This window comes from Macaca mulatta, chromosome 13 (assembly GCF_049350105.2).
Source record: "Macaca mulatta isolate MMU2019108-1 chromosome 13, T2T-MMU8v2.0, whole genome shotgun sequence".
NCBI classification, from domain to species: Eukaryota; Metazoa; Chordata; class Mammalia; order Primates; family Cercopithecidae; genus Macaca; species Macaca mulatta.
Window position 1 is genome coordinate 1,828,097 of NC_133418.1, and position 27,123 is coordinate 1,855,219.

Sequence of the window (27,123 nt, forward strand, 5' to 3'; positions counted from 1 at the left end):
CTGCTGTTGTGTTGTATCTGTGCAGCGAGTTACCGGAGCTGTCAGAACCGCACGTGTTGGTATTGGTATCATCACTCAATGCTGCTGACTTTTCCTGGTGCTGAGGATGACTGCATGTGGCGGAAGCAAAGTACTGACCTAGCACAGATCATCAGATCCCAGTTCTTTTTTATGAAGGGGGGCAGGATTAGAACCACCCCCCCACACTCCCCAATCCTATAAGAACTGGGATCTGATGATCTGTGCTGTTGAGAGAGGCAGGGTTAGAACGCCCCACTCCCCAATCCCATTGTTGAAAATAATAGTTGGCTTGGGAGGGTTTTTTCTCCTAAGGTTGAAGCTGTGCATTTCTGGAGCCTGGGCTGTCAGCCATGGTGGCTGGGGAATGCTGGGGCTGCGGTCGTCCGGCCGCTGGTGGGTCCTGCCTCTTTGACACCGTTCATTTCTGAAGCTTGCTTTCCCCGGTGTTGGAAGTAGCAGCACTGGAAGAATGGCCGCCTTCCTACAGTGAAGCTCTGGCAGAAGAGGAGAAGACACGGAGCGTCTGTTCAAGGACGTGACGTTCTGGGCACCGCACCATGCGTTCTGCTTCTCAGCGGTGCCTCTTGGTTGATGTTACCATCACCTGGCATTTCCCAGGAGGTAACTCGCAGATGTCACACTGATGGAAAGCCGCAGCAGCGCGGTTCACGTCCAGGGCCAGCTGGAGCACATCAGCAAGGTCAGGCTGGATACATGTGCTTGCTGACAGGAAAATGACAGGAAATATGTCATTTCAGGGAAATGACAGGAAATGTGCTTGCTGACAGGAAAATGACAGGAAGACGACAGGAAAGAGGCCCATGAGGAGAGGAACCAGTGGATTCAAGGCGGGGAACTGAAGGAGCGAGTCATCACAGGGTGGGAGGCTCAGGAGCCAGCAGGCAAGTGGGATGTGGCCTCAGGGTGCTGCTGGGTTGGTGAGGGGCCTTCTGTGACTTTTCTAAGAGTGCAGTCAATTGTAGGGGTGGGTGCCGGCTCCCGGCTCCCGCACATAAGAGCCAAGCGTCTTGCAGGAGACCAACGTGTGCACTGGGAGTTCCTAGTTGCGTGTCCCAGCATGCGGCCCAGAGGCCCCTGACAAAGCTCAGTGCACCAGGGACACAGTGGACTTTTGGTTGCTGACCCAACGAGGACGTGAGGGAGTGAGTGAGGGCCGAGACACAGATGCAAGGATGCACAGGATGGGGTGCAGTCAGGTGGAGAGTCATGCTGTGGGGTCCGGGAGAGATGGGTTCGAGCATAAATGGGACCGGGTTGCAGTCAAGTGGAGAGTCATGCTGCTGGGGTCTGGGAAATGTGTTGTGTTTGCTTCTATGTGAACAGCGGGACCTGAGCATGTCTGTGCTTTGACGTTTAATCTGTACACTATCCTTGGCAGGGTGTGTATCTCTGTGGCAGAGGACACCCCGGCCACAGTGGATGTCAGTGGCGGTGGCTGGACTCACGGTCCGTGAATGTTGCATGATCGAACGCGTTTGGTACATTCTCAGCTGCTGCCCAGGTGCCTCCCGAGTATCCGGTGCTGTGGCTCCCCACACCCTTCCCATCTGTGTGTAGCATGACCACCATCTTCCTACCATGTGTTTGTGCTACCACGGCTGCCATGTCTAACGGGCGCTTTGCTTTCCAGCTACTTTCCTATAACCAAACCCTTGAACGACTTTGCCTGCGTTTCAGAGATGATTAGGGTATTAGTCTTTCAAGATTGCTCTGAGGATTTCCAAAAGCAAATGCAACTTACAGGGTGCAAGATATTGGAAATGACAGTAATTAGAGATGAGTTTTCTCAGTGTGTTGATTGCGGTAAAATTACATAGCACTCTATTTTTAAGTGTATGGTTTGGAGGCATTAAGTGTGTTCACACTGTGGTGCCACGATCACCGCCATCCATCTCCAGAACTTCCTGGTCTCCCCACGCTTGAAACTCGGTCTACCCAACACCAGCTCTCCTTCCGCCCCAGCTCTGGGAAGCACTACAGGTTGCTTACAAAATAGGCTTTTTCAGTAAGAGAAGGGGCAAGGAAAAGAGCTCTAAAGACTGTCTTGAGATTTGAGGAAGTGTTTTGGGTTTTGCTGTCTGGTTCCCGGTGTAAAGGAACTACTGAAGACGTGGGAAGGTGAAGGTCTGTGATCTCAGGAAGTGCTGGGCTGGGCAGCTTTCCCACTGTGACGGGGGCACTTGCCCTCAAACCCGCCTGAGATAATCGCGTGAGGATGGTGCTGCATTGTGACAGCTCTGAACTTGATCTCCTTGAACGTTGCCAAGTACATAAGCTTTGGCGGTTACCGTCTAGTGTCTGCGGGAGACCTAGAATTTGAACATTGTTGACTTTAGAACACTCTCATTTTGATAACACTCTACCTGTTCTCAACAATAGGAAATATGCTGTGTCCTTTTTTTTAATGCCTTAATATTCTGTGTTGTGGTGGCAGTAGTTGCAGCGGACGCTACTTCTGGTTCATGGTCATCGCCAAACACAAGCTTCTGGAAACCGTGTGAAAAATGAAGGGGAAAGTGCTTTTCTGCAAAGGGCTTTTTTGAACATCCTGTTTTTTTCTGGAATATCTGTTGTGGTGTAAAACGTTTTCATATTTAGGGGTTTGTAACGTGTTTTATACTGGTTAGCTTTGAAACCCCATGTTTTTGCATGTCATGGGGCTGCTTTATCCTATTCTATGATATAGCTGGTTTGCAAAACTATTGGTTATTTCACTTTAAAAACCAAAGCAGCTTACAGATTGAGTGTGATTCCTGTAAGAATTTAATTGCAAAATTGATTTGTGTTCAATAAGCTTACTGGAATGGCTAGATCCGTGGACAAAAAGATAAGAATATGTCAAGTCTCTGGGCCAGGAAGGACTTCCAAATAATACAAGTGATACACTGTAATTTCTTAACAAACAATTAGATTTAGTATATAACTGGTTAAAACCTCTATATTTTCTATTATAGCCATTCCACAGTGCCCATGGGGGTGGGCTGCAGGACTGCCTATGGAATCCAAGGTCTGTGGGCACTCAGGTCCCTGCAATAAAATGGCACCGTGTTTGCATATGACATATGCACATCCTCCTGCAGACAGTCATGTCAGGGTTGCTCGTAACAGCTATACCATGCACATGCCATGCGAGTAGTTGTTTAATGAATAATAAAGTCTGAATGCTTAGTACAAACACATTAAAAAAAAGTCTTGATCTATGGTTGGTTGAATCCACAGGCCTGGAACCCCGGGAGAGAGTACAAACTCTAGAAGCAAAACGAACAAAGCACTTGAGGTCAGCAGTGACGGGTGTGGGATCACACTGAATCTCATGTGTTTTGCTGTCTGTGTCACTGTGTCCCGTGTAAACGGGAATCATTTGTAGCTTAAGGTAAAATAGGTAACAGGAAACACTACAGAATGGGCACGAAGGCGCGCCCCTCATTACCCCGTGTTACAGCCAAGCATCTGCCTCCTGGGGAAGGATCTGTTCTGTGGGGAGACTAGATGTTGATGATTTCCGGATGTGTGAAGGGAAACTCCCTCCGAGAAGCGTGGCTTTGGCCGGAGCACATCAGATGAGAGTTAGCGCGGCATGGAGTTTCCACAGTGCCTCTCAGGCCTGCTGCTTCTCTCCTCTCCCCACCCCTGGCCCTGACTCTTACCAAGGGAGGAAAGTTCAGCTCCAGCTGAGCCCCGCACAGGGCTGTGGGTCTCTAGGGCAGGTGCCACCTTCGTCTGAGCAGGCTGTGTCAGAGGAGGGTCTGGCTGTACTTGAGCTGTGAGAGATGCTCTCAGAGATCCAGCATCCTGAAAACCCAGGTGCTGAAGGTTCCTCCTCTTCCACCATCCTGCGGGGAAGGGGGTCTTATCCTGCTTCCCCTCAACCCAGGCTGACTTCTTGTCTGTTCTGTACACCTAGGTTTTCAGAGCAGTTATTGTTAATCATCTAGCAGACAAACAACCATAAGGTGACAGCCTGGGAGGGTAGACGGCGCTGGAAGGTAGTTTTCTGAATAACAGCGTTCAGTTTCCTGTTTTGCCGTCATTTGACCCAAGGCCCCAAGATAATTGAAATACCGTCAGCCAAACACCGATTTTTTACCTGAGGTTTTTTTTTTTTTTTTCTTTTTAAGTTATGGGTGCAAACTTATAACCAGGGACCTGACAAAAGAGAAGGATTTATTTGCAAAGTGAATGCCGGGGATGGTTGGCATTTGCCAACTCTGACTAGCAGGGACCCAGGCTGCTTCCGTTCTGCCGCCCAACTCCTGACCCTCCAGCTCCTGCCCCTGTTCCCACCAGCAGGAAGAGGAGCGGGAAGGTGCCTTTTCCCCTTTAAGGGGATGAGGTGAGAGTTGCACCTGCCAGTTTGCTAGTCCCTGGGGTGATTCTCCAGCATGGGTGGGAGTTGGGTTTGGAGGCCTGAGCCCCGTGAAGCTGGGGTTGCTGTTCCCTGAGCAGCAGGAAACTGGACTCTGGGAAGTGGGGTCAGAGGGTAGCATCCTCAGGAGGGGCCTCTCGTCCCGTTTGACATCTTCACTGCAAAAGGGGGTGTGGGCTTCATGGTCCATTGACAAATAGAACGTTATTTTTGTGTTGTTTTTTAAGCACATCGAATCCTAATTCCTTTGGCCTTTACTAAAGTGGCATTTTGTAATTCCACATGATTTCATTGATATACTCGCAGGAGAGAATGCTTCCTGTAAACCAGAAGGATCTCTGAGACGGTTCTCGGCCCATAGAGAGTTCATTTTCCCAAGGTTAAAGACACAGCCTCAGGCGGGGTTGAGGACACACTGCAACAGCCTCAGGACGTCCTGGACATGTGTCCAAGGTGTTTGGGACACAACTTGGTCTTACACATTTTAGGGAGACGTGAGACATCAATATATATGAGATGTACGTTGGTTCGGTCCAGGAAGGGAGGCTCGGCTCCAAGCGGGGAGGGGTTTCCAGGTCACAGGTAGATCAGACAAATGCGTTTCTGGTGTACCTTTCCAGAGGAAGCAGCCAGATCCGCATTTATCTCCGTGTGCAGATGGGGACTTTGAATTCTCTCCTCTGTCCATGAGGAATTTCCTTGTGCATCCGTTGTGAGGGATGTACGTGGCTTTTTTTTCCCCTCCCCCCAGTAGCTGTCTCTGTTCGGAAGAGCATGGGAGGCAGGTTTGCTCTCAGCTCTTCCTCACCTTGACGTCGCTTTAGCGTAGTGATTTTGGGGTCCTGAGATGTAGTTTCAACTTCATGTTTCTGAACACACTGGCACTCGAAACAGTATTGTAGGAGGTATCTAACTTACTTAGAAGAAGAATCTATTTGGAAGGACTTGAGCACATTCCTCCTTGAGAGAACCAAGCCTTTGTTTAGTTTGCTTTGCCCCGAGGCTGTTACGCTGCCCCGGGCTGTGCGGCCTTAGAAAGCTGTGCCCCTGTGAGCTACTGCCTGTGGAATCTGGTGACTTTGAAGTTAATCCAGCAGCTACATGTTTTGGAAAGCAGATTCCCTCTTAAAGTGTTGGTGATTATGATTCTAGCACTAGAATTTCAGTGCGTATTTTCCACCTTCTTACTTTGTCTCCTCATACACTGAGGTACTGCTGCATTTGCCCTTAGGCTTCACGGAGGGAGGGTCAGTTCTGACCCTTTCTTAGATATTGACCTTGAACGGACAGAATCGAGATTCAGAAAAACTCTCGAGCTGTGAGTGTGCGCTGATATCTATGTAAGTGGGGTTCATGTGTCAAACTCAGGTTTAAGAAAAACCAATTCTAGGCTGGGCATAGTGACTCACACCTGTCATCCCAGCACCTTGGGAGGCTGAGGTGGACAGTTCACTTTTGAGCCCAGGAATTCGAGACCAGCCTGGGGAACATAGCAAGACCCTGACTCTACAAAAAATTAAATAGGAGTGGTGATGTATACCTGTGGGCCCAGCTACTCGGAAGCTAAGGCTGGAGGTTCACCCAAGCCTGGCAGGTTGAGGCTGCAGTGAACCATGATAGCACCACTGTACGTATGGTGCACTGTGCCTGAGTGACAGAAGAACAACCACCCCCCCACACACAAAGTATCAATTCATGCAGTGGCCAGTTCTGCTGGGACCACCTGTTAAGGCTACTCTGGGCCTCACGGTGTGAGAAGGGTCTGTCCAGCGGTGAGAAGGAGTGGCTTGAAGGCCTAAAAGCCAGTTGCTGTGGTTCAGCATGACTGCGGGTGTGGAGTTGGGGGAACGGCTCTCCATGGCATGAGTGGGTAAACGGATGGGCTTCCAGAACGAGCCCCTGTGACTTTGCCTGGTTTGCATCCGTCCAATACAAATCCACAGGCTCTTACTCTAGAAGCTTCTGCCGGGGCTGATGGACTGGCCTGGGGACAGAGGGTGCCCTCAGAGCCTCAGGGTGCTGTCTGGTTTAGGAAGAGCACTTAGTCACCTAGATCTAGGATTTATGACACTACAAGGGGACTCCTCACACTCGGAGCAGCATCCATCTGCATTCTAGACTTGGTTCTAGGCAAAGTATTTTGGAGCCTGTTGGTATCCTGTGTTCTGTTTATGTGTAAAACAAGTTAGAGTTATAACTAGTTAAAACCTATTTTTAAAATTTTGTCACAGAATATGGCAGTTGTGGTGGAGCCTGGCCAGAGACCCCCACACTCAGACGCTGTTGCTTGCTGGAGTTGCAGGCGTTGCCTGCATCGGCTGCCCCTCCCGGCGTGTCTGTGTTCTTGACACGGGCGCCCATCGAGGCTCGGCCTGTGAGAATCGTGCCACCGTTTGTCTCCGTGTTCCTCTGAGGTTCCGCAGACTTCACGGTCCCGTGGCAGAGCGTACGGTATCTGCTTGCATCCTGATTTCCCCAAACCCCAGGACAGGCCAAGAGTTCGTTACACACAACTGCAGAGGGCCCCGTGGTGTGGATTTACGGTGACACAGCCTTTCCCCAGCTTGGCCTTTGTCTCCAGAGTTGGCTTTAGAGCGATAGAAGCTTCCTTCAGACTGGGGGGCCCTGAAGCTTTGGTGCTAGGAATTCGGTGACCAGCACGGATGATACCCCATTTCTCTGCATTTGTAGCAATAGTTGTTAACACGACCACGAGATGTACAGAGGAAGGAAAAAGGAGGTTTTATTTTCAGAGTAACACTCTGTGCTTTGGGAAATGTGGTCTTGGGGGAGCTGTAAGCACACGCCCCTCAGGAGGAGAGGAGGCCGCGGCATTACACGTTCCGGGGTTTGTTGGCTGTGTGTGTTCATCGGGCTCAAGGAATGTCTGAACGTTTACAGGGAAAGTGGGGTTTGTTCATCCGGTTCGTGCAATGTCTGAACACTTACAGGGAAAGTCTAGCACACATGCAGTGAGTTAACCTGTAACATCCATGTTCGCCTTGGGGCGAGCGTCACATTTGAAATGAGGTGGACTGGGCGTGTCATGTACAAAGGTGAGCGCAGACGTTTATGCGCAGCCTCAGTCACAGCCAGGACTGGCTCAGGGTCTGCAGCTTGTGGCGGGAAAGGACATTCACGAGGTCATTCTGTCCAGTTGGGGCTGCCGGCAGGGTCCCGGGGGGGGGGGTTGTCTGGTCAGCCAGCCTCTGGAGTCCACCCAGGTCCCGTGGACAGCGTTCCTCTAAACCAGGCTTCTGATTGTGGAGGAGACTTCATGCTGGTTAACACACTGTACAGGAGTAGTGCCGTGGGGCTTTGGGGTTGACCTTCCCTATGATGCCAGTTACATTTCTCTCCAGATCTCATCATAGCCACAGAGATTGTACCTCCTCTGACAGCTGGGGGTGCCATGTTGATATAGTAATTTATTGCATTAAACTTTTTATTACTATTTTAATACCTTTTTTTTTTTCTTTTTCAAGAGATATAGGGTATTGCTGTGTTACTCAAGCCAGTCTTGAACTCCTGGCCTCAAGCAATCCTCCCACCTCGGCCTCCCAAAGTGCTGGGCTTATAGACGTGAGCCAGTGCGCCCAGCCTACAGCCATGTTTTTAAAACTCAGCAGTTCAAAAATCCTACTCCTTTCACCCCCTCAAGCAGGCTGGTTGGCCTTGTGCAAACTGGGGTGTCACGATCTTAGCCCCCCTTTTATTTTTCCCTTTGGCCTCAAGTTCTGATGAGAACAGCAGTTACAAAATGGGCATTAGGTGATTCTTCTGTTACTAAAGCCAGAATTCTCACCAGTTGGAGATGTTTGTCCCCAGGATCCCAGAAAGCTGCTTTGAATCAAGCCCGTAGTAAATAAGGAACTAAACTCTTGGTCCTCTGCTTAGTACCAGGGGAATGGGTTAGTTGCTGATACCTTTGATCTGTGCTCACGTGCTGCATCTCATCACGGGAAGCAGAGTCGCCCTGTGGAATAAAGCCCGGCTCAAGGTGGCGCGTCGAGACGCTTGGGGCTGTCAGTCCCTTATACAGCGGCAGACTTGGAGACTCAGTATCGCGTGCAGAGCCCAGGCAACCGGAGTGCATCCACCTTAGAGACCACATGGACGGTCGGCAAGGTGGATGTCCGGGCATATGGCCTTGACAGGCCCACTGCGAGGTGAATTAGGAATTCGTTAGCAAAGAAATCAAACTCGCCTTTGGGTCCCAGCTGCTTGGAAGGCTGAGGCGGGAGGATTGCTTGAGCCAGAAGGTCAAGGCCGCGATGAGCCATGATTGTAATACTGCACTCCGGCCTGGGTGACATAGCGAGACTCCAAGTCAAAAAAAACACAACCCCTCAAACCTTACTCTTCATAGCAGGAGGGAGAATTTGTCAAAGTAACTGCAACAAAATCTTAGATGATATAATTTCAGTGGCTAAGTGAGCTGTCCATCCCACGTGGCTGGCTCACAACGCAACAGAGCCAGGTGCTGCTGCAACTGCGCCCCTCCCCACCCGATCGCTTGTGGACATTTTCTGTTTTCCCATATCTCCCTTTTGGATACATAGCTCGCTACTTTATAGCTAAGCATCAGTAAAACAGGTTGTCTATTTTGAAAAGTAACTATTATGTCTTTTAAGGACAGAAAATGAAGCAGGTGACAATAGCATGGCAACCTGGTGAATAGATTTAGAGGAATATTTAATACCTGGCACCACTCTGAACCCTTCTTCTCTCATGCTTAGTTACAGCTACCGCCTTCTATGACAAAACACTTTCAGCTCTGTGAGTAGGAATTAAACATATTCTAAATCAGGAGTTTTAGTTAAGCAGTATTTTACGTGAATGCCCAGATCCTAAGTGTTCACTGTACTGGTGTGTGGTGTTGAAGAAGGAACGAGGGCTTGGGGCTGCGTTTATGGTGCAGCGTCCGCGTTCCCATATGTGAGATGAGGGCCATGAGACACGGCCTGGAAGGTTCAGACTGTGGGATTGAATGGATCTGCCCACTCCTGGAAAGCCTCAAGTCTAACTTGACTTGGGCTGGTTTTAGGGAGATGCTGGCAGCGCTGTCCTCACAGGTTACCGGGAGGGGCTCTGGCACCGTCCCCGTCAGGTGTCTCATGATCAGCCCAGCTTGCTCATCTCAGAAGCTGCTGGTCGTGTTCTCGTTCCTGTTGTTTGTTGCGTGTTATTTAGGGTTCTGTTCATCTGGGGACCTAGGAGGTTTCACAGTGAGAGGAGAGCCGCTGAGCCGCCTTCCTGCCTGGACGCCAGCCCCACGGAGGACCGTAACTGCTTGAGGTTGGCTTCTGCCCCCGGCCTCACCTGTGGAGGCATTGATGCAGTGGTACTTTCTAAGCTCCTGGGGCACACAGTGCTGTTGTGTGGATCCACAGGCCACTGTGGCGTCCAAGCACGTTCTCCCGGAGGAGAGGACTCTGCGGGCACTGATAGTGGGAGCTGGCTGAGAGTCCAGCAAGTGAGACTCCCTGTGACGTGCACAGCTGCCATCTGCACAGCCCCTCCTGAGGCCAAGATGGTCGTGCGATAAATGCACAGAGCGCGTCTCCAGCAAAAAGCCGCCAAGTGTCCACAACCAGGATATCCACCACGGTGGCCTTTTGGTGTTAATACGATGAATGTGAGCAGCAGGTGGTCTGTGTCGAGTGTGACTGTGCCACTGCAGTTTTGTTCTCATGTCGTGATGAGCATGAACGGTTCCTGACGAGGGTAGGTAAGGATGCTGTGACCTGAGACTCTGCAGTATTGTAGCTTGAGGAACCAAGGAGTTCTTCTCTCTTGCAAAGCCGTCAGGGAGGATGTTCCAGGCTGGTGACTGCTCCATGAGGTATTCAGAGATCCAGGTTTCTTCCCGACCCCTGCTCTGCGTTCCCAGGGACATGGCTGTCCTTGCCGTGGTTGGGACTGGGTGATTGCCATGCTGGCAGGGGAGGCTTACGGTGAGAGTGGCCCTGATTTACCTAATCTACATAATGACAGGGAGCCTGGGAGTAAAGTGTAGCCATGGCCTGGAGGATGGATGATGGATGTTGGTGAACGACTGGCTGCACTCACCGCAGCTGGCCCAGGAATGGGGAAGGATGGCTGAGTATGCCATTCAATGGTACCTGGTTCTTTCAGATTTGACTTCCTTATGGATTTTCTGCTGTAAAGAGGAGAGAGCCTGTGGTTCTAGGCCAAGCATCTCACTCATCTCATAACATCTTGTATCCCTCAGCCAACATTTATGTCAAGTTTTAGAAGTCCTATCAAACTGGCAAGCATTTCTCAATTTGGTTTAACCATTGGATTTTATATCTGTGTCTGCATGTCTATTTTACATCTATGTGGTTATTTGACACTCTGTAGTACCTTTGTAATAGGTTCTATTTGGTGGAAGTTACTTTCAACAAACCCTTGCTGCTACTTGAATTTTCAAGGTTGCAAGTAGAAAGGAGAGAATAAAAACCACATCTTCTCTAATTTTAAAATTTGTTGTTTCTCAAATCACACCAGAAGTACAGATATTACAAATTACAAAAGCAGCCAGAATCAAGGTTAAGAGATTTCTGGGCGATTCTGGCTAATCAGCAGTATTTGCTGAGGTGTGTGCAGCAGAGCAACATGCCAAAACGCCCGGGACGGGGGAGAGATGGGAGGCCCGGCTGTGACTTCGGAGGTGCTGTTGCCTCAGGGAGAGGAGCTAGATGTAGAGAGGATAAATGGACACAGGTGTGACCACCGCCATCCTTGCGGTGGCACGGAGGTCTTTGTACAGGGACCTTTGTGAGCTGAGTTAAAAATTGAAATTGAGAGAGTGCAATGCATTCTTAGTTTTTAAAATAAAATGCTAATAGATAACGTTTTGTTTGTAAGAATGTAAAATGTTACATCTTTGTTAAAGAATAATAATTTGCTTCTGAGATCTTTGTGACTGAGATTTGAAATCTTAAGTATGGTTTTTTCTTCCATGTTTTATACATATGCACGTATACACATATATGTAAGGTATATAAAAGGAAAATAAGCATATCTGTATTCACATTTATATACACTTCCATAATGTGTATACTTCCAGTCACACATAAGTCTAAGAGACTATGACTTGACTTGATAACCATGAGAGGGTAATTAAATAATTTATCTGCTCTTAGCCTTGCTTTTGTATGTGAGCAGGGACCCTGCGAAACGCGCCTCCTGCGTTCCAGGCCTCACACAGCCCGTGCCAGGTTTTGGAAGCAGGAGTTTGTCTGCGGCCACTTCGGGAAATATGTGGTTGCCAGGATTGCCTAGAGCTCCAGGCTGTCTCCAGTCCCAGCCTCCCTGGGGTAGAAGCTGCCCTACCAGGGGCCTGGACATGGACGTTAGGGCCTGGAGCCAGGGACCGCTCCTGAAGCGGGGGGCTCCCCTCACGGCTGGGCATGAGAACCGAGGATAGGAGGCGGAACCAGCCTCGGGCCAGTGCACGGCCTCCCTGAAGTGCTTGCGGGAAGCCCCAGCTGTACTTTGCTGACCCCATAGACAGCACCACACTCTGTGAGATCCCCCTGGCCCACCCCTCAGGTTCCTAAAATGATGAAGGTTTCCTGAGCTGTGAATTTTTAGGTCTAGGCTAAAAAGTCCTGGGACAGGCTCACAGGGTTCTTTATGTAGAAATGATGAGTGTGCTGGTGACTCAGAGCAGGCACTGCACCCTCACTCCAGGGTCCTTCGTGCCAGGTGGAAACGAGCGTGTGGGTCACCCAGAGTCCCTGCATCCTCACTCCAGTCACTGCTCTTTGGTTTCTTAATTAAAAGCCTAAAAGCCTTGATAATGAAAATGCATTCTCCCCAGAGAGTCGAGTTTCCGGTTATGGAGGCTCACCTGTAAATGCCGTGCCAGGTCAAATATGCTGAGATCTGGGCCAGGTCCTGCTTCCTGCTCACGGTCAAAGCAGGTACTTCATTTGGGAGGTGACCCAGGGAGATATCTGAGAGGCCTGCCGGTCCCCGAGGGATGAATCCGCTGGCCTTGACATTCTGCTCCGGCCTCCATCAGCTCCTTCCTACCTGCAAACTGCCGGCTTTGACGTTGCAATCATTGGAGATATGTTAGGGACTTGGTATGGGTTGATGCCCATAGGACCAGCAGATCGTGAAAAGGTGGGAACCATGGCTGGGAGGGTGGTGACCACGGCCAAACTGAGAACCGTGGTGGGCTGGGAGGTCCATCTTCTGTCTGAAGTGTTTTTTAAAATAAAAAACAGTGTCTCAGGAGCATGAGAGGGGAGGCCACAGACGGGGAGAACGCATCTGTAAAAGACTCATCTGAGAAAGGCTGTTATCCAAACCGTGCAAGGAACTCTCAAAACTCAACAAGAAAATGAACAACGTGATTAAAAATGGACCAAAGACCTGGATAGATACCCCAACAAAGAAGATACACAGATGGCAAATCTACACGTGGAAAGATGGCCCGCGTCTTATGTCATAGGGCGAGGCGTCACTGTGCACCCATCGGCCTGGCCAAAACCTGAACTCCGACACCACCACGTGCTGGTGGGTGTGTGGGCATCAGGACCCTCACTCATCGCTGGGGGAAGTGGGGCAGCTCCAGTGGGAGGCAGCATGGCGGTTTTCCGTGGAACTAAGCTCTCCGACCACAGAAGCAATCACAGTCCTGGACGTTTACTCGGAGGAGCTGAAAGTTTACTTCCATGCGGAAATGTGCACACAGACGTTGACAGCAGCTTTATAATTGCCAAAACTAGAAAGCAACCAAGATGCCCTTCAGCAGGTGAATGGATAAACTGTGGTATGTCAGATACTGGGATATTATTCAGCACTAAAAAGAACTGGACCCCTAAGCCATGAAAAGACACAGAAGGATCATAAACGCATGTTGCTAAGTGAGACTCCAATCTGGAAAGGCTGCCTGCTGTCTGAGTCCAACCACAGCACAGTCTGGAAAAGGCAAAGCTGTGGAAACAGTAAAACAATCAGCAGCTGTCAGTGGTTGGGGAGGGGAGAGATGAATGGGAGGAGCATAGGGGGTGTGTAGGGTGGGGCAGCAACTCCAGGTGGGGCTTTCATGGGGGATCCATGCCGTTCCACGTCTGTGAAACCCACAGAGTGAGCAGCAGCAGGCCGAGTCCTCGTGTGAGCTGTGGACTGTGGGTGGTGGTGCCGTGTTGATGCGGGTCTGTCGGTCGTAGAGACATGCTGGTCTGGTGAGGGCAGGAGAATGATGGAGGCTGTGCCTGTGTTGGGAAAGGATATGTGAGGACTCTCTGTACTTTCCTCTTGATTTTGCTATGAACCGAAAACTGCTTTTAAAAACGTCTATTGAAAAGGCAAACAAAAAAGTGCTGGCCAGACAACATCAGTGTGAGGGTGTGGCCTGTGTTCTACGTTCAGAATTTCCCTTTTAGAATACACGTATCTAAATTTTTCAAAGTTAAACCTTTGCATTAAGTAACTCACTACCAAGTTACAGTATCAGCTTGAGCACTGCCAGGATGGCCAGGATCCTGTATCCTGACCAGCTTCTCCCCTTACAGGTGCAGTTGACGTCCATGGCCACATCCCAGTAAGCGGCAGGGCTGGAATCAGGAGTCAGGCTTTGCGGGACAGAGAGGAAGTGAGATCTTGTAAGCACGTGGCTGAGGGCGGGCAGGGAGGAGCCCGTGGCGCAGGGAGCCGGCAGGGATGACTTTTTGACCAGTTTTCCTTATCGCTGAGGCCTTCTTAGACTTGGGGAGTTGGGAGTCCCCACTCTCGGGTGCCTCAGAAACCAAAGGCTGCTTGTAATGCTCAAGTTCCAGATGCCTCAGGGGAGGTACCTGGGTTGTTGGGTACAGTTCCGTTATTTGCTGCTCGGTGGGATTTGCCCGCAACATTTCTGATTGTTTATAAGAGCTGATGTTTGAGCTGCTTAAAATCACATATGGATGTCGATTTATCTATAAAAGTTAAGAATGGAATTTGAGTGCAAAGAGTTGTGAAAATGCTCAAGGTTATGTACTAATGTATACATTACATTTGTGGAAATATTTGAAAGTGCAGGATTTACATTAAACACTTCTCTTGATTTTTGTAATATCTACCTGTCATTTTCCCGTTTGATTAATAGATGTCAGAGGGCTTAAATTTTGAGTGCCTGAATTCACTGAAATTAAAACTTCTTACATCAAATGTAATTGAACTGAATGTAGCAACAGTGCATGCTTTTATAAGTACTGATTAAAAAATATATAAAAACACATATCCATGAACATGCAGATGGGGGCAACATATTAAACCATGGAAGTAGAATTAGTATTGTTTTCTGAGAAGACAAATTTTTAAAAAGCTAAGGGGTCTTATAACTTTCTAGTTTCCAACTTATTTACCCTAAAGTGGAAGATTGACAGCAGCAGAAGAGGAGATCCTGCGCCAGTGCAGGCTCTGGGAGCAGCGGGGTGAGTGCTGGAAGGAGCTGGCTGGAGGCAGAGCCAGGGAGGTGCTCAGACAGGCCAGGACGGCCTCAGGGCACGCGGCTCAGTGAGTGAGAAAAGGTTCACATTTCTTGGAGAGCCCTTGACTCTGCCCACGGAAAACCCAAACTCCTTCCAACGGGGATGTGCATCTCATGTAAAAGTTGTTACTCCCAGAAAGAAAGCCAGTGGATGTAGAAATTTTACGTATGCAGAAATTACTTCAAATTTGTTTCTAACCTTATCCTTTTCTTCCCCCATCTTAATGTGTGGTGACTTTCTGCAGGTGACGCACACATCTTAGGAGAGCGCTGTATTTCAGTTGCTGTTGGCTCTGATGTGACTTTGTGGTGTCCGATGTTCTTGTTCTGAGGTTCTGCCCAGAACGTGGCTCCTCCCTGCTGAGCGTTGCTTGTTGAAGGCCCGTGTGGAAACTTTCCCTGTAAGCTCGTTGACCGCAGCAGTCTTGGTTAAGAAACCTTTGGACCTCCTGAGACTTCACACAGCCTTCTAACCTTTCTAGTGTGTCCTTTTCATTTTACTGTTCCCCATTAACCCAGATGTTTTCCAGAATGTAAGTAATCTGCTGAATGCAGGGTGGGGGGTGCCCTCCGTTGGCTCTGGGGAGAAGCATTGCTGTTTCTCCGGGTGGAGCTTCCCGCCCACCATGGTGTGCTCCAAGACGCAGCAGGGTTCTTTGGCAGAAATAATCGTCGAAGGCCTGCGTCTCCGTGGCAGGGTGGCTGTGGGTATGGGACCTCGCGGCCATACCGGCCCCTCCCCATCAATGGCACCACGGAGAGGAGCAGGGGGAGGCCTGGGATCTGTCTCCAGAGTCACAGCTGTGCTTCCGAGACTGCGTCGTCCATATGTAACTAGACATGCAGAGAAAGTGTTGGAGATCAGCAGGAGACGGTGTCTGTCCCTAATGAGCTCAGGCGTGCCCTTGAGAGGGTCAGGTTTCTGTGCGGCTGATCTGGACTCAGCCTGGCTGTGGCAGTGCAGGTGACTGCTGGGCTTTGGCAAGGCTGCAGCCACTATCTGTCTGAAATGGCCCCCTTCCTTGGCTCGCGGTGCCAACTGGGCCCCCAGGCCTGAATTCCCGCCAGGACGGAGGCCCTGTGTATGTGTCGGGGAAGGGGGAGGTGGGGGTCCTACTTTATTGCCGTATCCAATGGCACGCGGGGTCAGCACTCAGGAAACATGTGCTGTGTGGGTCAGCGATTGAGTTCAGAAACCTGGAAAATTCAGCAGTGTAGGCTTTGGGCATGACCCGTCCAGCCTTGGGGCTCTTTCTTTCTCTGAATTTCCTTCCATGGCATCCTCCTCATCCCAGGGGCCCCTGTTCCCATATGGCTGTTGGCAACTTCACAGGTTCCTCTGCCTCCCCTCCCGGGCCCTGGTGTGGCTGGGGCAGCTAGTAGCTGTGTAGACCCCACAGCCAGTAGATCATTGGTGCCAACGCCTTGGGCCTGGTTTACTTGAGTCAAGGACTGCAGTACATGGCTGAGCCCACCCCGAATGCCTGGATCGGAAGGCCTTGGGTTGCAGAGGGGTGGGGATTGGATATTGAAGGACAACCTGCAAAGCAGAAGGGGAAATGGCTGTGCTGATGGGCAGCTAGAGGAGTCTGTGCAGAGCCTGGGACCCAGTGCAGACACAGAGCTGACATGGGCAATGCAGTGACACGGCCACCGTGGAATTGGGCAAAGTTACAGGCTTCAGACCGATATGGAGCGGCTGGTCTAAAACGATCCTCATTTTCCTTTAATCCTAACAATTGCTGGCTTACAGGGTGGGGGAGTGAGATCTGTGGTGGCCGCGAGGAGAGACAGGGATTTTAATTAAAACCCTCTTTCTGGGAGAGGGGAGTAGCCGTTTCTGTAGGGCGGTGAGCATCGTCATCTCAGGCAGCTCAGGCTGCTGTAACGAAACACCATTGACTGAGCGGCTTATGAACAACAGGAATTTGTTTCTCACAGTTCTAGCGGCTGGAAGGCAGGATCAGGGTGCCGCACGGGTGAATTCTGGTGTGGGCTCTTTCCTGGTTGGCACACACCTTCTCTCTGGCCCTGACACAATGGGAGGGTGAGGGATTTGCTGGGTCCCTTTCTGAGGCACAAATCCCATTCAAGGGTCTCCAGCCTCGGGAACTCATTACCTCCCAAAGACCACCTGACAGCATCACATTGAGGCTGAGGATTTCAACCTGTGTTTTGAGGGGCAGGCAGGCAGTTTGTAACCTTCACCCTCTTTGTGTATTTCTGACTCAACATTGAGTCTGCCTTTGGCTCTCCAGTGGACAGAGCCTGTGTGGACACTGAGCAAGGTCAGAGCTGCAAGCATGTACACATCGGGGGCAAGGGAGCTGCCAGGGGTGTGAGAAGGGGTTTCAGCGTCAATCGGAGCTGCTTTCCTGGCAAATGTACTCATAAGCTATCCTGGCAACATTTGCTTTTCACGAAGAGTCGATGAGGCAGTGGGGGCAGCAGGCGGTGTTGCCAGAAGCTTGGAGCTGATGAGCAGCAGAGAAGGGGCAGAGGCCACGACCTTGGGGTAGTCAGCAGTGCCAGGTGTCTGCCCTCCAGGCCTCACGTCTGTAACTGTGTAGAGACCGAGCCGACCGGGGCTTGCCGGCCAGTGTGGCTCTCATACAGGTGATTATCGCGTTGTGCTTTCTATGTAATGTTCCCTCAACCCCATGCCCACCCCACCAATTTCTGTGCCTAGCAGAAATGATGCTGCGTTTCCTTGATGAAGCCTTGAGTTTCCTGTGGAGATGTAGGAATAGCATGATTTGGCTCACGTCAAAATACTTTGCAGTGAAGCTGCACGGAAGAGGTTTCTAGGCTTCCATTTGACGTTTTCAACAATGCCTGAGTGTTACAGGACTGTCTTGCTTGTTAATAAAGCACCAGATGAAAAAGGCTACTGGTTAATAAAGGAGACTTTTTACATTAGCACAGAGAGGGTGGCTTGAGATAAATTCAGCGTAACATAGGTGTGTTTGTAAGCCGTCAAAAGGACCATCTCTCTGCTGGCGACACATGTTTTCCGGTATTGGTTTTGTTCTGTAAAAGGATGACTGGCATTCGGCAGAGTCATTCCAGAATTCACCTGGAAGGCGTCCACATGGTGCCTTGTTTTCTCCTGACATTCTGGGCACCACGAGGGATTATTCCTGTCTTCAGCACTAGCAGGAGACTTTTCCTGAACACCTGCTCCTCTTTGGCGCTGTGGGTGTGAAGGGGTCAGAGTGACCCTGTCTTCATGGAGTTTTCAGACACCATGGGGATAGTGTGGCTCGAGTGTCGGGCTCGGGTGGGAGGGAGACTTTCCCCAGAAAACAGCTGCCGATTCCAGGACGGCCCTCGACCCCTCCTCCCTCTGTTCCTCTGCGTCATGTCTGAATTAAGGCTGTTCCATCGTAGCGGGGGTGTCATGTTAACTGGAAGTGTGCTTTTTTACTGGGCAGTAAGTAAATTAATGGTACATTTTCCAAGGACAGCGAGGTTTGATTTGATGAATCCAGTGGGGGAAAGGAGAAGGGGCTTGGCTGTGTGGGGATGTGTGTGATGGGAGCAGAATGTAGTAGCCATGCAGGCTTTTGGGATGGAGGGGCCACGTCCACATTTCCATGGGATCCGTCGCTGTTTGTGCCACTAGACCTGAACCTCTGTCTCTACTTCTAACACCCGTATAGTGAGGAAGCCCCTGATGGGCCTGAGTTGTTACTTCCCATGGCCATCGCTGGGAAATGCCCCAGACGCCTCTCCAGGCTGGTGACGGCCCTGGGGCTGGACACTGGCTTTGTCCTGAGTTGTTTCTTCTTGTGGCCATCGCTGGGAAGTGCCCCGGACACCTCTCCTGGCTGGTGACGGCCCCAGGCCTGGACACTGGGTTCGTCCTGAGCTCTGCGAGGGGCTTGGGCTCCACGTGCAGCAGGCATCTGTGCATCCCTTTGGATGTGAGATGTTGGCGCTCGGCTTGGAGGCCAGCGCAATCTGGGTGTGGTCAGGATCCAGTTCATCCTTTGGAGAGAGAGCACCTGCCCGGGGACCCCTCTGAGGTACATAGTCATGCAGTGCCCTCACAGGATGCCCGGTCCCCCGAGAACTTCCCGCCATTCCCCTGGACCCTCAGGTATGGGAGTCAATTGTGGTGTGTGTGTCACAGGCGGGGGTACTGAGGACACCACGTGCCTGCTCGTGCGAAGACCTGAAGTGCTGCGTGAGCTCGTTCCCAAGGGGCCGTTGGCATCTGGGGGCCTGTGGGTGTCTTTCCACTGGCAGGAAATAATGGGTGGCCTATGTTACCTTTTGTGTCTTTTTTTTTTTTTTTTTCTTTGCCGAAAAGCCCTAATGCCAACGTCGCTGTCCTGCTATTGGAACCGCCCACCTCAGGCTCAGTGGCCCTCCTGTTTCTGGGCTGCTGCAGTGTTGTGTTGGGGTAACTGTATTAACTTCGTTTGAATTTTCTTCCTGTTCTTTTGGAATAAGTGTTGATAGTTTGTGCTGCTTGTTCACCCCAGAGGCGAGGATGTCCTTTAGGCCTGGAGGAGCACAGCCCCTGGAGGGAGGTGCCGGGCCTCTACCTCTCATGTCATCAGCAGCCCTCTCCACACGTCTCCTCTTCACTCCTCGTGCCCACGGCTGGGGTCACGGGCCGCTCGCTCTGCTGTTTGAGATCCTCGGAAAAGATGTTTGCCCTGAAGAGAGATTGGGGGTGTGTGGCTGATTTTAAATAGGAGGAAATGATTGTAACAGAATGAGCAATGCCTAGCACTTAGTCTCAGGCTTGAGAAATTGTGTTTTAGAAGCAAGGTATCCCCAACTCCGGTTTCCTTCAAATTAAATCTTTTAAAGAGTCCACAAATATAAATAGTTAAAGCCTAAAACTATGCAACAGAGGGCCTAGAGCCCAAGCCACTGCCACCTCTGACTCCAAGACACCACAAAAACTTGGCCCTCCTCCTCAGAGAACCCCCCTTCTGCTCCTCCTTCCACACTGCTCCCTCCACAGTGCTCCCTCCACACTCCTCCCTCCACACTCCTCCCTCCACACTCCTCTTCCGCCCCCTCCCCTTCTTCCTTCCCCTTCCCTTCTTCCTTCCTTCCTTCCTTCCTCTCCCCTTCTTCCTTCCTTCCTCCCCTTCTTCCTTCCTTCCTCTTCCTCCTCCCTCCTCTTCCTCCTCTTCCCCCTCTTCCCCCTCCCTGTCCTTGGGCAACCTCCATGGAACTCTGGTTCAAAGTCACTGGTCTGTGGGGCCGCCCATTTGATAGACGAGCACGCTGGGGACCAGACACAAGTGACTGACTCAGACCAGCTCGCATGTCGTCTCCTGCCTCCCGTAACACCGGGTTGTCCCTAATGGAAGAGAATCAATGATGCTGCTTCACTGATCTCCAGGGAAAACAGGTTGATAACAGGTTATAAACATGGGAACGTTTTGGAAAAAGCGTCGTCCACTTGTCAGCTCCATCTCTCCTGCCCGGAAGATGTAGGGGAAACCTGCCTTCAGCCCACCCTCATCCCATAACAGGACAGAGGACAAAGGGGCAGAGACCCAGGTCCTGTCAGTGCCCTCAGGAAACCCCCCATTTCCTCCTCATGGTGGAAGTGGAAACCATCCAACTGGACTAGATTTTCCCGGGAAGCCCCTTCACCCCGACAGCAAGGAATCTGGTTTGAGCACACACCATTCTCGGTGCCATGACTTTCTGCTGCTGAACCCTGCATACGTGGCCCATTGATCTTGCTAGTCCAGTGTTACTGGGTCCTGGGAGTTTCTGTGGGCTGATGGCAGGTGTTTACCATTGTGTTCAGAGGGGAGAACAGAACTTTATTTGTCGAAATCAGATGATAACCATTGCCATGTGATTCCTTGGGTTGGTTTGGGTGGGGGGTGCTCAATGCTTTTCCTGAGGGCTAAGTTCTAGTTTGAGACCGTCTCTCTTTGTCGCCCAAGCTGGAGTGCAGTGGTGCGATCTTGGCTCACTGCAACCTCCGCCTCCTGGTTTCAAGCAGTTCTCCCTGCCTCAGCCTCCCAAGTAGCTGGGATTATAGGTGTGTGCCACCACGCTTGGCTAATTACAAAAATATTTAATATAGGCTGGGTTTTGCCATATTGGTCAGGCTGGTCTCGAACTCCTTGCCTCAAATGATCGGCCCACCTTGCCCTCCTAAAATACTGGGATTACAGGCTTGAGCCACTGTGCCCGGCCTGATCCTGACATCTTTTAAAGCTGCCTTCATGTACCAAAAGCCAGTCTATGTTTGAAAATCAGTCTTGAAGAGCCTAGGAGGAGAGGGATAAGCTTCAACTAGGTGAATAACTATGCATATGTTAAAAATATGGGCCAAAATCTACCCCAAATGTTAACTCTTCTGCTTTGCGTATTATATCCATTTATAGTTATTTCAGCACTAAGATTTTTAAAGACTCTTTTGATAATTATGGAGAAATTACTATTAAAACTCAGCTGCATTTGTAACACTTCAAAGAACTAATTGGATGACATCATTTTTCCCAGAGGCATTTTGGATTGTTACATAATTAATGTTTATCTCTTTGCCAGAAATCTTTTTTTTTTTCTTTTCCAGAACAGATACCTGAAAAGAAAATTTCCTTTGCATTAAGTGTTATTTCACTGTGTGACAATCAATTTTTGAACGTGAGAACAAGATCATCATGTATTTTTGGGATACTTCTTGCTTAATAGTGATAATGCTAAGTGTTAAAATTATGCAACAATTTGTTTCTTTGAAAATTACTATTTGCCTGCTCACCAGGTGGGAGCTGATGAGAACGTGGATGTAAAAATTAAATTGTATTTAGCTTGTATAAAAGAAGTTTAAAAAAAAAAAGCTTTTTTTGTTTGTTTGTTTTGTGCTACTGCTGAAGTTGCTTCGTTGTGGAAATGAGGTTATTGCAGGCACCTAGAATTTTATCTCCTTCACTTGTACAATGGGAAGAAATTCTCCAACAAGCACAGGAATCTGACTTTCTGATATTGAGACTCCTAGGCATCAAGCCCCGTGGAAAGGTTGGTGATTACGTGAGTGTTGGCGTTGATGTGGGTACCCTCCAAGCCGGACGCAGGCAGCAGGGAAGGGCAGAACAGGCCCCTCAGGAGCCATCAGAAAATCAAGTGTTGGCAGCAGTGGTGAGGGTTGATGTCAGGGGCCAGGAGGAGGTGGTGAAGGGAGCATGTGCCTCAAGGCAGCCCTGGAACCCATGGTCCCTGCAGTGAGGTCTGATCTGCAGGGGACGTGGACGGCCACGTGGCAAGGCCCACGGACAGCCTGGACTTGGCTGCCTCAGAACTCTGGTGGACGTTGCAAACGGCCCCACAGGGTTGCAGTGCACATTCCTCGGACAGAGAGAAGACGCTTGTAACTGTTCTCGGCACGAAGCCAGCGCCCTGTGAACAGTGGCCACTGCTGTTGTGACTGAGTGCCGTCCAACTGGAGGCATTTGCTCTGCTCAGTTCACTTAATTGGGCCAGGAATGGGGTTGCCCTGCCTTCAACAAGCTTGACGCATTGAACGAGGACTCAGTAAAGTACTCTGTAAATATGCTCTCCTGGCTAGAGTGAGCAAAGCCCAGGGAGAGAGTGGTTCCTCAGTATTAGACAGGTGTTTGGCGGGGCCAGCTGTGTGGCTGCCAGAGCGAATGTGACCAGGAAGCCTCCGTTCCCCCGGAGGTGGCCAGCGTAACTGTTACACGTGCCGTAGGTAGAAAGTGGGCACTGCTGGGAAACTTGCTCATGTTGCTGTTTCCTGATTGGAAATTCAAGGTTTCTGAGCATCCTACATCGAATTTGTACATTGCTGAGACTGTACACCTTTCAACACTTGTTTTTTCCTGCTTTTCGGATCTATACAACCTGATATTTGGCCGTGGCTTCCAGAACAGGCTGGATGCAGAGTGAAGTCCTCTCCTCACTGTCAATCTTTGCAGATGTCTTTCTTGAGAGTCTCAATTAGGTTTTTACTTAACTAGACTTTTTAAATTGCCATGCACATAACTCTACCAGTTACAATCGTGAGCTAACGTGGGATTTTGGTTTTACTTTGATGAATGTTTAACATTTGCATGCTGGATGTAGGGGTGGAGGTCATTTATCTGCTTTTCATTTCCTTCTTGGTTATACTTAGTGACTTTCAGGTACGGTGTGGAAAGCCTGGTACAGGGTGAATTGCAGGCTGCAGTGTGGCGCGGTGGACGAGAGGCGTGGGCTGCAGTGTGCACAGTGGATGAGAGTGAAGCTATTTCCATCCTGGAGGGAAACACACAGGAAACAATTTAAAAAACTGATCATCTAGCTTGAATGAGGTCCAACAAATTCAGTTTGCAAAGTTTAACTTCCAAGTTAACTTAGTAACTTTTCCCCTAAGTCATTAATTTAGTAGCTTATGTTTATTGCCTAAAGCATAATAGTCATAAATTCTAAAATGAATGACTAAACATGTAATAATTTAGGCATACAGCACCTGAAGGGAAAACTGCCAGTATGCTAAAATATTGGATACAGATGCTCAAAAAATATAATGTAGCATTCTTACAATGCATGTGCTTTTAGCATGTAACTTGGTGAGTAGTGTTGAGCTATATTTGTAGGAATGTGTATCTTGAATACTTTAGGACACCACTGGAGATGTGTGCTTGAGAGGTATAAATACTGAATGTTCTTCTCCCTTCCTTTAAATGAAAAACATTAGCTCCCTTGATTTTTATTTTTATGTTTTGAAGTGGACTCTCACTCTTGTTGCCCAGGCTGGAGTGCAGTGACGCAGTCTCGGCCCACTGCAACTTCCGCCTCCAGGGTTGAAGTGCTTCTCCTGCCTCAGCCTCCCCAGTAGTTGGGATTACAGGTACCCACCACCATGCCCCGCTAATTTTTGTATTTTTATTAGAGATGGGGTTTTGCCATAGTGTCCAGGCTGGTCTCAAACTCCTGACCTCAGGTGATCTGCCCACCTCGACCTCCCAAATTGCTGGGATTACAGGCGTGAGCCACTGCGCCTGGCCAGCTCCCTTCTATAATGATTTATACAGTTGTTTTTGCTTTTTGTTTTTTCGAGACGGTGTCTCACTCTGTCGCCCAAGCTGGAGTGCAGTGATGCAAATCTGGGCTGACTGCAGCCTTCACCTCCTGGGCTCAGGTGATCTTCCCACCTCAGCTTCCTGAGTTGCTGTGACTAGACACACGTCACCATGCCCAGCTTTATTATTATTATTATTATTGGTATTTTTAGTAGAGACAGGGTTTTGCCATGTTTTCCAGGCTAGTCTCGAGCTCCTGGGCTCAAGCAATCTCCTGGCCTCAACCTCCAAAACTGCTGGGATTACAGGCGTGAGCACCACATTTGGCCCATTTTTTTTTTTCTTCCAGGATTAGGAGTCGACTTTCAGAAAATCCTTCAACCTTGCAAGCTTAATTTTCCATAAAAGTATTCCTCTAGGATAAAAACAAGGCACAAAGAAGTACGTGTGGACTGCAGTTAAAAATTTTCAAGAAAACTTAGCTTAGGAAAGTTGACATTTACAAAGAACAGGAGGCCCGTTCAGTGCCTTCTAGGCACTGGGAATGGCGGTCTGTGGGCGACCCTAACATGTGCGGCGTCCTGAGACGTGATCGTGGTGTTCACGCTTTTACCGAGGGCTTCCCGGGAGTACCAGAGGCTGTTCTTCTGCAGTCGGCCAGCCAGGCAGCAGCTGCTGGAGAAGGAACAAATAGCAAAAGACAGATGTACACGGTGTTATTGTGACAGAGAGGTTAAAACCAGGGTCACTTTGTTCTTACAGTTTTAAAAAACTAATAATGAAGTCCTTAAATATGTTTAGGATTTCAAAGTAGTTGTGGGTGTGTCTGTGTCTCTAGCTCCCGTTCGGGTGCTTCCTACGAAGAGAGCTCAGAGACACCACCTTTCCTTGATGAGGTGACAGTGTCTGGAGAGGTGTGAACCCCGTGGTGGGGGGATGACTGACCTGGGGTGAGGCTGGGTCAGTGTGGGGATCCAACCCCACTCCACATTCCTGTAGGGAATCCACAGTTCTAAGTCTTTATGATAGGGGTAAAAATAACCTGGAAGAGGTGTTATTTTTTAAGAAGTAAGTGCCATGCTCTTTTTTCCTCATACTTTTCCGTGTTTAAGCAGCATTGAAGGATAAGGCACTAGTAGCATGTTGTTTTGGAAACAATGTTGTTGGTTATTTTACGTTGAATATGGTACTAAGGTTGCCTGGTAACAGAAGTTTTCCTTAAACAACATGGAACTCTGTTGAATCTGTTGCCCCATTGGCTGAGCCGTCTGAAATCAGTGCAGTAGCAGCTGAAGAGGCCTCCTCCCCTTGGAGGAAGCCGCTGGATTGGCAGGAGGCACCGGTCTTGATTTGAGGGAGTGAGGCGCCTTTGCAGGGACCCCACGTGGCCCCTGCAGCTCTCTCCTGCCCCCTGCTGGTTGGCCAAGCAGCCTTGCGACAGTGTGCTCAGTGTGAATGTTCACTGGGGCAGGCCGAGGCTTTTGTTCCAGAAACACTGACTTCAGAAACGGCCGGCTGTGTGTGTTGAGCATGGCAAGAAAGACTTACGTGTGTCTTAAACCTCTTGAACAAAGCAAGTTGATGTTTCAAATGCATCTCAAAGGCTAATGACTTTGCTATGGTCAATATTCAGGAGAAAAGAGGGTTTGATGAAACAGAAAGACAGGAGTGGCAAGTGACATGCTTGTGCCCCGTATGACTAAGCGATGTCCTGGCCGTTCCACACCACGGCCTCTGAGCAGCCAGCCTGCAGATACTGGGTCAATTTAGATATCCCTGATCTCTGCAGAGGTTTGATCAGGTAGCCCAAGAGCAGATAAACACAAACGCTGACTGGAAACCCTGGCACACGGAGACACTGGAAACAGCAAGCTGCTATTAACATCATAGTAAGAGACAGTCGCCTGCTCTCAGGGGTGTCAGTTTCTTTTGCTTCTAGACGTTCATCTGCGTTACAATACAGTTTTGCTCAGTTTATCCCCATTACTCCACTGTCTTCGCCGTTAAAGTCTCAGCCAGCACTTAGCTCTGACACTGCGGGAGTTTCACTGTGCGGCTGACCAGGCCTACCTGGCTTGGCTGTAAAGCAGGTGAGATTTTCCGGAAGGCAGTGACGAGAACCCGAGGCAGGAAAGAGCATTGCTGGTCTACATACGGCAGTGCACCTGCAGCAGAGCATGTACGTGCACGTTCAGGCTAAACAGGTGTAGGAGAGAAGAAAACCACCTACAATTAGTCCCTTAAAATGCCACACACCCAACCCTTGAGACCCTAGCACATACAGTAGTAGTGGTCTTGGAGATGGCAGGTGTGCTGAAGTCTGATTTTCTCACTTAGCTTTTCCAGCAGCGTTTTCCTCATCTCTAAGCTGGGCCTAACAACTGCCACGCGTAGATTTGTGCATGGAACCGTGCGTGTAAAGTGGGGTAGCCCCCAGGACCTAGGAAGGACTCGTGGTCAGTGTCGGTGGTCATGCGTGCTGTACGGGTCCCCCAGGAAGATGATTGCTACATATAACTCCCTCCGTTCAATGTCACTGAATGTAAAAGGTGGGACATTGGCTTCTGATGTGTCTGGTTTGCTGCAGGCCACGCTGCACCCCGTGGTTCCTGAGCCCTGAGCTGAAGTACATCCTGCTGCATCGCCTGTGTCGCTTTTGCTGTGTCACTTAGAGCTCCTGCCCTGGGAAACTTCCTCGCGCCTGACGAGCACCACAGTTTGCAGCAAGACCTGTCCAAAGCGTGGACTGCGAGAGCCCCGCTGTGGTCCTGTCCTCTCCATGTTGGGAGCGACTTTGTGGGGTTTGTCGGCCCTTCTCTCAGGTGTCCTGTGTCTCATGGATCAGCCGACGAGCCCCGTCTGGAGGAGCACTCTGCAAAACGTTGCCGGCCACCCAGATCTCCTAGCGCAGAGTGAGGCCACATCTGCAGACTTGACCGCACAGAGTCCCGAGGCATTCGGCAAGAAGGGGAGTGGGATGTGTGTGAGATCCCACTGCGGAAGCCGGCTCTGCTCCGTACTCTGCGTGCGGGGTGCCTGATGTTCAGACCTGCTGTGTCTATCGGGGGCCATGGCGGGGTGGTGGGAGTGGGGGCAGGGAGCAGCGCGGATGGATCCAGGAAAGGACTTAGTTGAATCCCAGCTGCCCACATACCTGTTGCTGGTCTTGGACAAGGTCCCTAGTTTCTCTGGGCTTTCGGTTTGATTGTAAGACT